The sequence below is a fragment of the Eretmochelys imbricata genome, chromosome 2, assembly GCF_965152235.1.
Source record: "Eretmochelys imbricata isolate rEreImb1 chromosome 2, rEreImb1.hap1, whole genome shotgun sequence".
NCBI classification, from domain to species: Eukaryota; Metazoa; Chordata; order Testudines; family Cheloniidae; genus Eretmochelys; species Eretmochelys imbricata.
In genome coordinates this window covers 19,708,457-19,725,252 of record NC_135573.1, presented here as the reverse complement: position 1 = coordinate 19,725,252, position 16,796 = coordinate 19,708,457, and positions in this window count along the sequence as shown.

The window sequence follows — 16,796 nt, the reverse complement described above, 5'->3', positions numbered from 1 at the left end:
GTGGGGTGGGGATGCTGACTCATGATTTTTGAATGTGTGGGGGTTGGCAATACTGAAATTGACAGGATTCTGCAGGATGTAGGTACCTTTTTCAGGGCAGTGGAACCAAGAGTGCAGGGAGTGCTCGTGCCCCTGCAATGGAAATATTGTGGGTGCATCCCCCTGGGCGGGGGAGGCAAGCGCAGAACCCAGAGGGGTGGAATGGGCCCAGGAACAAGTAGGAACCTCCAGGACTTTCCTTCCTTGCTCCCCCGACCGAGTCTCAGTACGTCTCCTCACTCCCTTTCTCTCCCTTCGCTGCCCCCCCTCCATTCACAAGGAGCATATGCCCTTATCTGTGTTCCCCCCCGCCCCCCAGTGCTATTTATGTCAGGATGCCCCAAAGTCCAGATTATACCAGTAAAGTAAGACTGGCTACACTTCTTTTCTATTTCCACATTTGCAGGAATAAACTAAACCTCTATAACCACTTTATACTGGTTTCAGAGTAGCAGCCGTGTTAGTCTGTATTCGCAAAAAGAAAAGGAGTACTTGTGGCACCTTAGAGACTCACACATTTTTTTGAGCATAAGCTTTCGTGAGCTACAGCTGTAGCTCACGAAAGCTTATGCTCAAATAAATTTGCACTTTATACTGGTACAAGTACATCCACATGTGGGGACGGGGGAATGTACAATTGGTTTCTAAACCAATATAGTACAAAATATACCAATATACAAAAACTGAATCTAAGAGCTGATCTACAATTTGGGGCCCAAAATAATTAATATCCAGATGCTGGATTTGGGTTTTTGCAACAGTTGTGCACAAGGGTACATCAAGGACCAGGATTTTTTTGCTGCAGCAGGAAAAAGACCTAAACTTGTTCTCTATTCATGCCATGGGATTTGGGACGTGAAGGCCCAAAACTGGAGGGATCTAGCAGACTCCAAATGCAGGGTCTGTGACTATGGTGCTTATGTCCAGAGGTGTCAGGGTGCAGAGTTTTGCTGGGGCAGTCAGAGGGTCCCTGGCTAGCATCCAACCCAGGCTGGGACCGCTGCAACTGAATGGGCATACCATATGCTGCTATGAAGAGTTTAAGGTGGGAGTGGGGTGGACTTGTTCAGGAAGGCCATGCACAATTTCTTAGAACAGCTGGGATGTAGAGCCTTCTTCTGGGAAAGGGTGGGAGTCCTCCAGTTGTGACTCCTGTTCTGCCATTTAACGTGCACAGGAAAGACCACTGGCTGCTCGTTCTGTGACTGACTGGTTCATTCTAAGATGACATTATCTCTGCAGGGTTTCTTGCCACCACACTAAGGTAGCTATCAGCTTGTGTATAGCAAAAACACAGCTTTCCTTTAAATCTCATACTTTGGCATATTTTTAAAGTGTCAGTAAAACTCCCATTTTGAAGAAGAAAAGGAACAGCTAGGTCTACTGTACAGCTAGATCTGCTCAGGCATTAGACTTTGGGGGTTTGGAGCCAGGCTGGATCCAGCGGGATCTAGGTGCTGGATGTGGGTGTTCTTGGCACTCCTGCTCTGGGATGCTCCAGGATGGGGGGTTTGTTAGTGCAGTGAGTGCAGCTGGGTCTGTTCTCTGCTTTCATGGTCCAGCTTCGGGGTCCCGAATGGGCAGGAACCCTCAGCTCCAGCGATGGCCTTGCCCTCCTGTTCCTTTGCACGTCTCCGGTGCTGGAGGCGGAGGCAGTAATCAGTCCGCTCCGCCTAAGGCTGCAGCCTGCGGGGCAGGATCAGCTGCTGGGGGCAGTGACGTCACAGAGCCTCTCGCCAGCGCAACGTTCTATTGAGGCGAGCGCGGAGCGCGTGCTCCTGCGAGCACATGGGCAGCAGGCTGAGCTTCTTGCTGCAAAAGCGGCCGCGTTCGGAAGCCCCTTTTGTACCCCTCTGGAATGGATTTTATGGTGGGAAACAGCCTGAAATTGCCAGTAAGTTTGCACTAGTTAGGATTTCGTTGGGACTCCTTCTTGCAATCCGGGGAGAGATGCGCAGTGAGTTGCTAAGGTTGAAATAAATGGGGGGGAGGGGAGGATGTTTGTTTTGTTTTGTTTTGTTTTAAATATATACCTAAACTAATCGCACTTCTAAATTGCCAGGGTGTTTGCAGGATTCGTGGGGTCATCGCATTCTTTGTGCCAAGAGATAATTCCTAGGTTTTAAAGCACTTGGTGAAAGATGGACTAAAAATAGAAATTTGGAAACAGAAAGTGCAGATCCAGCAAGAAACGATCAGGATTGTTTTAAAACATACAAAATGGTCATAATAAGATCGGTAATGTTTGGGGTGTAGATTGCATTGAAATGACAAGGCTTGATTTGCCCATCCCCCATCTCCCTGCCCACCCCCCCCCCCGCCTTGTTCAGATTATTTTCCAAATACAGGATAGCTAGAGAGAGAAATCAATGCACGCAAACTCCCTCTTTTACTTTTTTAGCAGTGCAACTTTTACATTTTGTTTTACATTTGAGTCAGGGAAGTGGTGTGTCTGAGTTTAAAGTGTGCATGTTTTAGTGGCTTGCTGATTTGCTTTCTCCACCAGTTACATTTATGCAGGCTGTTTTTCGGTCAAAGTGCAGACTTGTACTGGGAGCGATTTTAGTATTGCTTCTATATGTTTTATATTAAACATTCAGATTCTAGCCTGCAGATCTGGAATGTCGGTGCTTATGCCATCTTTAATATGAGCAATTGGATTTTGCTGGATGGTGCTTCTTCAGGGCCCTGTAACTAAATAGACAGGGAAAATACTTTATAGCCCCTCGAAGGATATTTTCCCATAGGTGCTCATTTCTCGAGAGCCATGGCAATTGCATGTTTTTATAAGGCCGCTTATTAAATGTGTGTGCATGCGTATTTAGAGACCTTTGTAGATACACAATAGTTTAAACGGTTTATATGTTGTAATTGGTAAATGAAATAACATCTTAGAAGAGCAGCATGGTGAAGAATCCCAGAATGAGATTTGAGAGTCTTAGTAAAGCTTTTTTTTTTTTAAAATCATGTTCCTAGACAAGTTTAGACATGTTCACTTGTCCATATTTATGGTCAGGTATAATGAGTAATCTGCTCTTACAGATGGAAAAGGTCCATCAATTCCTTTTAATTAATACATCTCCTGTTCTTTAAAAAAATATTTTCAAGCCATAGCTCATTTGCATTATATGTCTTTTGGGGTATATTTTACAGTAAATTAGCCACCGCTATCTGTATGTTTAATGTAATATGCAAAATGTGCATGTCCTGTGGTTTCTAGTATGTGAGGATATTGTTTTCCTCCTATAATGTCCCATCTAGCTGACATCACCATGTCCTGCATTTCTGCTTGGTGATGAAAGTTATAAGTATTTTGTAATATTTTATGTATTTTTAGAAAAGCCTCGCTTAAAAATATGTAAGTAACCCGTAGAAATTGATACAGTCAATGTTTATCATTCAGGGTACCCTTATAAAGCATCATATGCAGTGTTGCTTTCCCCCTGTGCATTGTTTATATTATTTTAGTAAACATTTAAATGAGGCCAAGCATGTTAAGGCCACATTGTTGTAAGCACTGTAGACACATCTGGTAGATGATTGCTCCTGCCCCAAAGAGCTTCAAAAGATTGTTTTGCATTTGTCCTTGTACCACAATAGTACTCCAGCACATACAGTGCACCATCAATGAAACAAAAATACTGTGCATAATTTAAAACAAAATGGTCTGTTTGTATTTATTTATTTCTCAGCCCTTTTCTGTATCTCTCCCCCTCTCCTCCCCCCAGTGTTTGCAAGTGTAAAGCCTGTGTAGAGACCAGGCCTTATACTGGTATAATATCAGTTGTGCATGCAGTTTTTAAAATTTTATTACTAATATAGTTGCAGAGGTACAATCTGGAGCCTATATGTGTGCTTATACGTGGTATAGGTGATTCCTTTGCTGGAATAAGATGTCCTGATACATGTCTGTAGTAGAGCGGTTGTATTGTTTTGACTCAAACAGGATAGTTAAAGTGCTGCAACGTTTTGGTGTTTTAGACCAGGCTTAAATTGTTTGCCATAACTCGGTCAAATCCACATGCTGATGTCTTTACGATGCCTGGGGAAACTCTGTAGCAGAGAAACTAAGGGCTCAGTCCTTCTGTTGAAGTCAATGGCCAACCTCCTTTGATTTCAGCGATGTAGGTTCCTGAATCCGCGCCTACGTAAGTGACGCAGTTTCTACTTTAAAATAAAAGACTAGCTTTTTCTATGAACTTGTCTCACTTGCATAGGTATTAACCCCTTTACAAAATGGCTGTGGATGGTGTCTGCTACGATGCAGTTGAATCATGGGGTTCTGTTATAATTCATTCTCTCTCTCTCTGTAAGGCAGGCATAGCCCTCAGCCAAATTAAGGCCCGAGATTGCAGAGTTAAACACACTTAAATCTTTGGAGGATTAGGGCCATATCTCTTTGGGTATGAACAGAGTGCCCTACCATCGAAGAGGAGCTGTGTACACAGGTCTGGGTAGGTGTATTGCAGTAATTTTATTTGTGGAATTCCTAGAAGGGAAAGTCACAAACAATGTGAACCAAGGTTAGCAATAATGGATATTCTCTGCGCTTCTAAAGCACCATCCTGCCAAATATGTCAGATGGTTTACACACACCACTATTGGTTTACAATGACCTTTTTCTTAAAACTTCTCAAGTTGTTCTAGCACCAGTGTACCTTCACTGGGAAGAGCAAGAGTGGGAGGAGTTGTGTAGCTAAATTGCAGTATCCACCAGGGTTTTTACCACTGGGTACATAGATCTTCTCTGAATAGAATTAGACAACACAGTAGTAAACATGCTGGCTTGCTGTCCTGGGATGATGTGTCTGGAACCTGGAGGAATTCTGGGAGTTTGATCTCTGCTCCCACAATCCCTCTGGGTGCACAGGCATCATCCTAGACTCATTGCTGTCACCCACAATGCACCACAATTTGGAGTGGTGCCAGGAATTCTGGGATTCATTACCATAGGTCACTGTTGCTAATGTGATTGAATGCAGCACTCATGTGGATGAGATGCTGAACAGCAAGTCCACTAAACACAAAGAGGAATACCAGATGAGGATGGACTGAATGGTGTTTGCATGAGTTGATTCAAGTAACACAAGTTACATATAATTGAATTAAGTCTAGAATAGACATACCTCTTATTCCAGTAGCATTCCCACTGTTAGCACTGTGGGACTGGGTTGGTAGTCGTGCAACAGTGAGAAATATTGAGAAAGCACAGTGGAGACGTTTGTTTTTGCACTGGGTAAGGGATAATAGCATGTTGCAAGATTATTCTTTGTGAAATAAGCAGTGTGTAAGCAGAGCACAATATAAAATAGAAGAGAGGAAAATGCATTTCCTGATTGGGAAGCTATTGAACACTTAGAGCAAGGGGCTGCAGACTTCATTTTGGAGCAGAAGTGTTTGTTGGTGGATTTTATTGTCTGTCTCCTCCCTTGCCTCCTCCATGCCTCACAAAGAAATAACTGTTGTAGTTAGTTTGTTTACTTATGTATGGAACTGTATCAAGGCATTTAGTGCAGTGCCTTCAGATAGAGTTTTAGATGTGCAGCTATCCTTGATTAATTTCTGCATGGAGATCGAGTGGCTACAATGTACTTGTTGTTGTTTACCCAGTTCAGTGGAGAAAATGATTTTTTTGGCATTATCACTACTGTAAGGTCAGTGCAGCCTTCTTGGGGAAATCTTGGATTCTTTCGCTTCGCAAATGCTGGCAGTCAGTTAGGAGAGAACTTGCTGGCCTCTGATTTTTTCCTCCATTGTTGACAAGGTAACAGATGGAAAGAAAGAAGCTGGGTTGTTACATGCCACGTCACATCTCTGGGGCGGAGGACTTTCTGACGGCGCAAAGATTTGCGGAGTGGTAAATAACAAGGAAGCGAGGGCAGTCAGAGAGAGTAATCTGAAGCATTTGGTAAGCTGGGCCCATTCGAGAAAAATGCATCTTACTACAGCCAAATGCAAGGCCTAACCTCTAGGAACAGAGATTGCAGAGGGTAGCTGCAGAATTAGGAGACTGTCTCCTGGAGAGCAGTGACTCTGGAAAGGATTCAGGGGTCGTAGGGACCAGTCGCTCAACATGCGCTCCCAGGGCAATGTGACCAAACGGGATAGTGCCTCTGGTCTCGTGTTCCAGCTGCTGGGACCCTGCGGGTCCCTGCTTGCATGGATGCCTGCCCGGGTTGGCAGCCTGTAGGCATAGGAGAGTTTGGTGTGGGGAGCGTCTCCACACTGAGCTGCTGCCTTCTGGATTGCAAATCTGTGAGGGTGTGGCACCAGCTCCACCCGGCACCACGCCCCTTCTGCTACAGGGGTAGCACCCGCCTGTGTGGATGGAACGTGCAACAGTGCTGAGCACTGCTCAGCAATGCTGCTGCTGAGGACTGGCCCCAGTTGTGCCCATTGCAGAGAGCTACGTGTGTGCAGCCTCCATGCAGGGGAAGTGGTCCAGATGCACCTAGCTTTGCCACACCGTTGCTCAAGAGAACCCAGCAGTTCAGGCTCATAGAGATGAATGCGGCAAGGTGTTGAATATGCCTGCAAGGTGCTGAGCACCCTCAGCTCCTGTTGAAGTCAGTGGGGGTGGAGGGACTTCGGGGCTAATCTTGTGTCCTGTAAATGAGCCTGCGTATATTTAAGCATTTGTAAATTGGCTATAGCACAGCTGGTGTGTATTATTGTGTCCCAGCTAAACGTTCAATCAGTATGAATGAGGCTTACTGACCAGTTCTTGTTTCAGAGTAACAGCCGTGTTAGTCTGTATTCGCAAAAAGAAAAGGAGTACTTGTGGCACCTTAGAGACTAACCAATTTATTTGAGCATGAGCTTTCGTGAGCTACAGCTTGGTGCTCTCCAGAAAACCTGCCATGTCTTTAATGCAGTCGTTAAAAAACAAAACAAAACAACCTAGGTATTTTGGAGCTTTTCCTCTGCACAAAGCCTGTTTCATCTGTTACGGAAGTTCTGTAGTGAGAGGGAAGGAGGTGGGCAGGGCCTGGTTGGAATAGGTCAGAGCTGGAGGGAGTCCACTGCTTCACGCATCTTATTTATTTACATTATCATAGTGCCTGGCTATCCTGTTCCATTCCGGGATCAAGGCCTCATTGTGCTAGGCACGGTACAAACAGAGAACGGAACATGGTCCCTGCCCCGAAGATCTTACAGTCTGATGGCAGAGACGGTCTGACGCAGGCACATGACAGATAGGGGTGAGATCCTCATAATCAAAAGAGTAGGGATGAGATCCTCAGCCCTGCTGTGGCTCCTTTACGACGGGTAATGGGCAGCACAGCTAAAAGGCGTCTGAAAGCCCCATATCTGGTTGGGAGAGGATTTTCCTAGCACAGGCGTTGTGGACAGTTGCCTTCCAAGGACTCCTGTCACAAACCTCTGCCTGGGGGCACGTAGGGGGCAGGGTTGGGGAGGGAAGGGTGTGGCCACATCAGCACTGTGGCTATCCCAGGCAGTTCAGTAGCCAGAGGCAGGCTGTCATGACTTAGTCCCCCTGGACTATCTAAATTATGCTGGGTGATGCCAGGTTTGGGAGGGTGCAAAGCCACCATAGCCGCCGCCTCCCTAGGAGCTGCATGTTTGAGAGGCAGAACTTGTAAATTTCAATTGCTTCCCAGTTCTGGCAGGTAAAATTATACCCACCCTCCTCTTCCCCACTGTCCATGTTCCACAGTCAAACTTCTTCACTGGGTTTGTTCATCCCCACAGTCCCCTTCCACCTTATCCTGCCCTACAGGAATACACTCAGCTTCATGCTTGGTCTTCAGTCATTGATCAGGGGTAATGTCTCTCCCCCCCCCCCCCCGGGGGCACAGTTACTCTTGGTAAAGCCCTAGTATAGAGGCAGTTATACTGGTATAGCTTATGCTGGTTGGGGGAGCCAGTATAAGCTGTACTGTTGTAAGAACTTTTATACCAATAGAACTGCTTCCACGCTAGAATGCTCTGGTGGGATAACAGTGCCTTGTATAACTATACTGGCAAACCCTTTCTAGCATAGAGAAAGCTTCAGTCTGTGAGAGGGGGAAACCCCTTCATGTCCCATCCTCTCTGCAGGTGTGTGCGTGGAAAACATGAGTGTCGTTGGGCTGAAGTAACTCTATGGCTTCTGCCTGGAATGAGGGCAGCATCCTGCTGTCCTTCGGTGTCTTTCCCACCCGGTTACCATGATTGGCTACTTGGATTTCCCACGGAGGATGGTTTTGGGAGATGAAGGTCCGAAGAGAGGTTTTTTCCACTCTTTGAACTACTGTGGTTTATGGTGCTGGTGCACTCTTCAGGCCTTGTAGCCATAAGTGCTTGGGATTAAGGCCTTCTTGGATACTAATTCTGTAGTCAGTCTGGGCCAGCCCTTGCGTTGCTAGCTAAGTTTTATCAGGGTCTCTATTTGGTGTCTTTCTGAAAGCCCTAGATGCTGGGATCAGGAGATAGCTTGAGAATCTCCACTTTCAGTTTTTAAAAACAGTAAGTTTCTAGGCCCCATGGTTGGGAAGAAAAGCTTGAAAAGAGTGAGTGCTCTTTAGAGGCTCAGAAACCAGAAAGCAAAAACCAAAACAAAACACAAAACCACACCAGTCAAAACCCACCAAACCCTACATTGATTTTGTAACATGTCAGGATTTTTTAAAAACGTACGATTTTTTTGGGGCCTGACTCATTCTTTTAGTGCTTAGAAATGGTGGTGCTGCTGTATCTCTCTGGAAGCAACAACAACAAAAGAAAACACTATAGTGCACACTCAGTTCTCCCCCTGGGAGAGAGAATGGACCAGGTGTGACATGTCACTTAATGCAGAAGGCCCTCACATACTACAATGATGAGAGGAACATAAGAATGTATGTAGAATAGAACAGACTGTCTTTCCAGGCATTTAGAAGTTTCTGAGTGACTGCTATGAACTTCTCACCATCTGTACCTGCTGCGATTGAACTTTGGGTTCCTTAGGGTTTGCTTCAAACTTTGTAATCTGCTACAGAATTTAAACTCCAGAGGGATCCACACTTACATTTTGGTGGTTCATAGAGTCATTGTTTAGAATTCATTACATCTTGTATTAATCAACAGTTCCTAATCTTAATCTTAATCTTGTATTGCAATCTTAATATTTACTACATAAATAACCATACTGTAGCAAAATTCTGGGTAATTCGTAGACAAATCTTTGAGTTAGTTGCTGTTGTAAATAGCCAATACTTTACTTGATTAAAAACGTTTGTCATTTAAAAAAACTAAAAAAACCTCCCTGTAAATGTCATAGGAAAGAGCTAGGTTTCCAACACCAGCTTTCATTTTGGGGAATAAGAGTTTCTAGCCCTCATAGTTATGGTGAAAAGCTTGAAAACATGAACCCTAAAGGCTCAAAAACAGTAGTTCTCAAACTTTTGTACTGGTGACCCCTTTCACATAGCAAGCCTCTGAGTGCGACCCCCCCCCCCCCCCGGTAAATTAAAAAACACTTTTTAATATATTTAACACAGTTATAAATGCTGGATGCAAAGTGGGGTTTGGCATGGAGGCTGACAGCTCATGACCCCCATGTAATAAACTCGCGACCCCCTGTGGGGTCCCGACCCCTAGTTTGAGAACCCCTGCTCAAAAACCAGGAAGCACATAAAGAGAATCTAAAATACATTATTATTATTTATTATCAAAGTTGTTTGTGGTTTTTAAACCAGTCTCATAATTCTGGGGGGGCTTGGCCCATGAAATTTCAACACTTTGGGTAGGCAATACTGGCAGTAGTAAAGAACAAAAAGGCTTCTAAAGTGAGAGATGTGTTGAAGGGAAGAACATTTATCACTTTATATGAATAAACATCATGGCCTTGTCTTCACTAGGACAAGTGTTGCATTTTTAACACATTAACTAATATGTGTAAAATCCTAGTGTAGGCAAGCTGCCTTGTTTACACTAGGAGTGAAATCTTGGCTCCAATGAAGTGCAAAACGCCCATTGACATCAGTGGGGCAGGATTTTAACATGTATTGTTAACAAGTTAACTAACATCTTTTTTCGGAGTGTAGTCATGGCCTGTAACACAGGTTGGCTTTCCTACAACACTGATGATACTTTGCAAGTCTATTGTACTTTCCAAACCTGGCTGTCAAAAGTACTCTACTAATTCTAATTCATTAAGCTTCACTGTACTTCTATGTGATAGACATTATTATCCCTAATTTACAGTTGAGGAAGCTGAAGAATTGAGCAATTAAAGACTATTTTTTCAGATGTTCCCTGTCTTGGGTACTTAGCTTGAGACAACCAACGTCTGCCTTTCAAAAGCAGGTGTGAGCGGGCAGTATGGTTCAATGGGTAGGGCACTAAGATGGGAATTGGGAGATGTCGGGCTTATTCCTGGCTCTGCTACTGACCTAGTGTGTGACCGTGGGCAAGTCACTTCACCTGTTTGTGCCTCTTTTGCATGTTGTTTGTTTTGTCTGTTAAGATGTAAACACTTCAGGGAAGGGACCGTCTCCTGCTGTATATTTGTGCCGTGCTTAGCATAATGGAGCCTCCAGGTACCACCAGAATACAGACCATTAACAGTAAGAAGTTTTGAGTGACTGTAAGTCCGGATGAAGTCAGAGTGCTTTGAAGACAGAGTTGTAGGTGTCTCAAGTTGGACACCTAGTAACTGACACGTCAAGAATTAGGGGATCTTTTTGAAAGTTTTGATCCAAAAGTGACCAGCCAGTATCAAACAAGTCTGGAAAAAAACAGCAATAAAACGTTGTTGTCCTCAGTTCCCGTCCTCTTTTCAAGTGGAACTTCCTCTAGATTTGTACTGAAGGTTTGGATTTGAGTCATGTCCTACACAACACAAGGTCCTGACTCTCTCCATAAAGGTAATATTTAGTATTTTGGGTGAGGTGGGGTTGAGAGGCAGGTTTGCCTGAAATTTATACTTGGTAAAGAAAAGACAGATTTATTCGGTAAAACTCACTGGTTTATTAAAAGTAACTTATTTACACTGTACATAGGTTATGAACCACTCTGGAAAAAAATGGCTATTGTACATTAGCATGTCACAGAACAGTATTGTAGATTTATGCTGGGATTTTCAATAAATTGGGTGCCTAACTCGCTTGGTTTTCTTTGGACATCCCACCCTGAATAGCTTAAGGGTTTGTGTTTTGGGGACTTTATTTTGCATAATGCCCTCCGTTACCTGGGGTAGGATTCCTCAGGTGAATCTGGGAGCAGGCTAATAATACATAGGTAGCACTTCATATCCAATTATGCCTCAACACTACCTTGTGAGGTAAGTAGGTATTATCCCTGCTTTTACAGAAGGGGGAGGGGAGTAAGGTGCAGATCTACCAAGTAACCTGCCAAAGGTGTGTCAGGCTATACCTACGCTGAGCTCTGTCTTTAATTCTCTCTGCTACAGCTCTCCTGATGTTAGCTACTTTAGGAGCCCTAGTGTAGACAAGGTGCTAGCATTTTTACTTCTCCCTGCTCAGACAGCAAGTCTAGGCGACATGCAGGACAACATGCCCCCGCTACACTTGTGCTCCCACTATTGCGACAGTGGGGGAATGTTAAGAAAAAGTAGAGACAGTTAATATGAGATCGCACTAGAGACAAGATTAGAATCCAGAACTTCTGTCTCCCAGGACTATGCTGTATCCATTATTATACTTCTTTGCATGGCACAAGGTCTAGACTAGGTCTATTTTAGGCATCTCTAAGGTGTGACAAAGCACGAAACCCCGTGCAGATCTCCTCTTACCACTAATGTCTTCAGATAGAATTTGAGAGGATTCTGGTGCCCATAAGTAATTGACAGGCTTCAGGGTTGAACTCATGCAGCTGCTCTATTATTGAAGAACTTGGGAGGCCGAGCAGGCCAACACAGAGAAAGTTCCTGACCCCTCTCTGCTGCAGCAGGACTGCTCCCTAGTTTACTGATAATCAGCTATTTGCTGGGCATGGCAAAAAATGCCGGAATTTTAGCTGGAGGATGGAAAGTCATGATCCACATGTTATATTTATGAATTGCTTGTCCTGGGGAATTAAGAGGAGTTGAAAGTCTGTATTTTAAAATAAAAATGGTTTTAAACCTTTAAATAACAATAGTCTCAAATAATGTAAACCCGTCCTCCATTGCGCTGGACTTACAGGCCAAGATTTTCAAAAATGATGAGTGCTCTTGGGGTTCCTAGTTTGAGACCCCTGAAACAGGAACTGGTTTTCAGAAGGAGCTGAGGCCCTGTGTTCTGAAAATCGGGTTCCTTTAGGACAGGGTGGCCAACCTGTGGCTCCAGAACCGCATGCGTCTCTTCAGAAGTTAATATGCGGCTCCTCGTATAGGCACCGACTCCAGGGCTGGAGCTATATGCGCCAACTTTCCAATGGGCCAGGGGGTGCTCACTGCTCAACCCCTGGCTGTGCCACAGGCCCTGTCCCCACTCCACCCCTTTCTGCCCCCTCCCCTGAGCCTGCCATGCCCTCGCTCCCTCCCCCCCCCCCCCCGAGTCTCTTGCACGCCAAGAAACAGCTGATCAGGAGGTGCGGAGAGGGAAGGGGAGGGGCTGATTGGCAGGGCTGCTGGTGGGTAGGAGGCGCTGGGAGCTGATGTGGGGCAGGGCTGCTGACGTATGACTGTGGCTCTTTGGCAATGTACGTTGGTAAATTCTCGATCCTTCTCAGGCTCAGGTTGGCCACCCCTGCTTTAGGGTATCTCCAGTTGAGCACCCAAAGTCGCTAGTCACTTTTGAAAATCTCAGCCTGAGGGTTGTGTCTTGTGCCATTGAAGTCAATGGGAGCTGTGCCATTGAAGTTAGGGGCCATATAGCTCTTGTCTCGACTTGGGTAAGAGGTGTACTTTAAGAATGTGTTAGCTAAGGCAGGTTGGATCCTAACACATTAGCTGGTTTAGGTGACCCCTAATGGGGAGCTCATCTAAACCAGCTAACATGTTAAAGCTTAACTTGCCTGATCTATTCTAAGGTTATAAACATTTTGTATCTCTTATCCTCATGGGGAGAAGCCAGTGGATTCAAATGTGTAACAATTCATGTCCTATTCTTCAGTATCTAGCTGGTCTGGGTGTAAAGGAGAAAGATATGCTATAAAAAAATAAAAACAAAGTCAAGACCGTGATGAAGATAACAGCCTGGCTAGTTAAGGGTTGTTTGGGGGAGCCTGCATGTGTGTGGTGGTTCTGATGTGGGTTACTACTTATTTTTCGTTATTTCAGAAACACATCTCTATGCCATCCCATTAAAGCTGGAAAGCTGAGAAGAGGGAATTTTTGGGTCTTGTGTCTGTGTTGGGCAGTTCACTCCCTTACCTCTGAAGAGTGACCACAGGGTGGATTTGATTTAAATCACTAGTCAGGAAAACTCGATTTAATCATGGATTTCTACATAAAAGTGCATTCTTGTTGGTCGATATAACCTTAATACATATTCTTCACAACTCCGAGATAGATGTAGGTTTCATTTTTAGAAGATACATGCTATACATTTTTAAAGTGATTTATTTTGAAAACTTTTCAGATTAGTTTTACAGCTATATCAGAAAATGAATGATTGGTTATTTAATTTACCAAAGGTAATTGAGGTAGATATTTATGAAGTCATTGGCAGGTGAACTATCTCCAATTCAACAGGTTAATCATTAATATTTGGAGGATTTTCTTGCTATGCTGTATTAGGAGGAGAACATCTCCAGACAGACATTTAAATTGTTTTATTTGACTAAAACAACAACGTTATATATTCTGGATTTTTTCTTCAACAGCAAACATATAATATTTCAACAAAACAAGTGCATGAATTTCTGAATTTAGTTAAACATTCAAGTTTTTTAAAATCAGGTTTGTTTTTGTTAAAATTGTTTTTAACTAAAATAGTTAAAAGAAATATTAAAAAAAAATTGACTGTCAGCTAGGTCAACATGAGAAACTTAAAATATTGGCTTCTGCAGCTAACTCAGTCGTCTTCACCTTCATTTTCCTGTTTGTTCATAATCTGGAAAAGAAAAATAAGCTTTCCTGCTTTTCCAGGTCCCAAATGATTTCTCAATTTGGAATGAATTAGTCCAAAGGAAGAAAATATTCTTTCTACACCGGCGGAAGAAGCTACTGCTGTTAAAAGTGAGATTATCACTTCAACAGTCTCTGAATCCAAGTGCTTAAGTGACTTCCACCAGTTCACTGGTGTGACTTTCTTTAAAACATCATCAGCAAACACACATTTCTTGAATGGTTCTCCCTTAGCTCTGAAGTTTATTATAGCTGGCATTATGAAGGGATGATTGCTGGATGTCCATGTCATAGCCAGCTCCTCTTCTCCAGCAGTTAAGGTTTGACCCTGGTACCGAGTATTGAGAATATTTGCAAGAAAATGAGCTGGAGATAGTGCTTGTCCCATTTGTTTTTTAATGCTTGTAATTTAACTCTGTCGTTGCATATTTCTCTTTTTAAGATCTCACTCAGTTCCTTCCAAATTACAACAGCATCAGCAATAAAACAGCTATTTCACTGCATTTTGTTCAAAGCTTCTCTTAAGCCCAGTGTTGAGAACTTTGGCTGTGACAGGGCCATCTATTTTTTTCACAATTTTGTTCACAAACTGTCATCAGATTAGGCTAGTTCTTGATATGGTGCTCAAAACAGTCCACTACTGAGTTCCATCGCACGCCTTGTGGGAGAGCTAGCTTGGTTCCTCCCACTTTTTTCAGAGCAGCTGCTGCAAAGTGGTGGTTACGGAAGTATTTTGCAATTTCAGCAGCATTAGCCTTTATTTCTGGAACATCGAAGTCTTTGGCTAGGAGGTGCATCAAAGGAGCACGGCAACCGTATGTTATTAGCATGGGACTCTCTTTTAAATAATTTCTTCTCATCTTGGATACGTTTGCGGCATTGTCTGTGACCAAGATGCATACTAGACATTTGCATTTTTTTTTCAGTTATAGCTTTTACTGCTACTTCTTATAATACGTGTGCTGTGTGCGCATTTCCTGATATATCAATTGTTTCTGTAAGGAAGACATTCCCTTCTTCTGTTGTCACACAAGCACATACAACAGGATCATTGTGGATATTGCTCTACCCATCAAGACTCAGGTTAACAATTTCACTTTCTAGACCAGTGGTTCTTAACCTTTACAGTAGCCTTGCACCCCTTTGGTTCTCAAAATATGTTCTTGCACCCCTTATAAAAATCGTTGAAGTAGATCAGTTTTTTAAACCTAGATATATTTTTTGTTTATATATTACAGTAATTGTTAAATTTATAATGTTAATAAATACATAGGTTTGATGAAACAAAGTAGTGGTACTTACATGCTTGTGCTTAATTTGTGTTTTTGATGATTTACCTTCTAAAAAAAATCTGGCATGTCTTGCACCCCCAGAAAGGGCATCTTGCACCCCAGGTTAAGAACCACTGCTCTAGATCTTTTGCACACTGCCCAATTTCTCTTTCATACACTTTATCCAGCAATTTGCCTGTGACATCTGCTCTGTTGGGTGGACTGTATCCTGGTCTTAATGACTGAACCATGTTAATGAAGTGTTGGTTCTCAATCCTTCCGGAAGGAGAGTTTGTTGCATAAACAAACTGGGCAATTTTTTCATCAATTACCTCTTTTTGTAATCTGCTGGTTCTTATCACAAATGTATCTATAGTTGTTTCTGGATGACTGAGATGTTTTTTTCTTTTTGCTACAGGTGATAACTGTGGCTATGTGACATACATGATGTGACTGAAACGCTATCATTGGCAGATAACTCTGAAACTATAGAAAATGGTGGTGATCTTGAAGGTGGATAGTCTTCAGAATCCTGTATGTTGAGGATGGGTTCTCCTAAACAAAAGAAGTCAATGTAGTTATTTAATTATTATTATTACTCATTGCATTCACTGACACTCAGTACTACTTTAAAGGTGAAATTGTAAAAGGAAGATCTGCCTATTTCAGTTATTTATTTTTTATCACAACTGCATCTAAAATGATAGTACCATAGCGTAACAACTGTATTTTTTGCTCAAACATGAGAATTCAAGAAGTCATGAGACACAAATCCACAGTTTGAGAACTGCAAAACTAAGCGTCTCTGATGGTATCTTCTAGACTGAGCCCCATTGGGTAGATAGAAGGATTAACCTAAATAATCTATACAGAAGCCCCTGAAACTGCATAGGATTGGGTCCCTAATCCATGAACTATTGGAACTCATTTACAAAACTTTTCTTAAACATTACGTGAATATATTGTCTCATAATATAGAATTAGAATTTATAATTCCTATTCCATGATGAGATATCTTTGAGCTATAATTGTCTTTCTTTAGATTAGGTTTTTTCCTCTCCAAAACGCATTTTATAAAAAAAAATCTGATTTAAATTAAAAAAAAAATTGATTTTTTTTTTAAATCCTCCAAGGGTGACCAGCTGTGGACTGATCCTCTGCCATCTGTGGCAAGGTGGTATTACCTCCCTTGGCTTCCAGTCTCCAGGCATCTTCCTCAGTTTCCACCCTCTCGTCAACCTGCCTTGTTGCCTTGCACTCCCCTATCTGTCTGTCTTTAGCCATCTGTTGTTTCTTGTCTTACATTTAGATTGTAAACTCTGTGGGGCCAGGGTTCTGTATTTGTACAGCACCTAGCACATCGGGGTCCTAGCTACTATGGTAACTAATAATTAATACATAATAACAATAAATCAATTAAATTAAATAAACAATAAATTAATAATTAATTAATAATAATAGCAATAATAATTATTAGTGTTATTATCAAT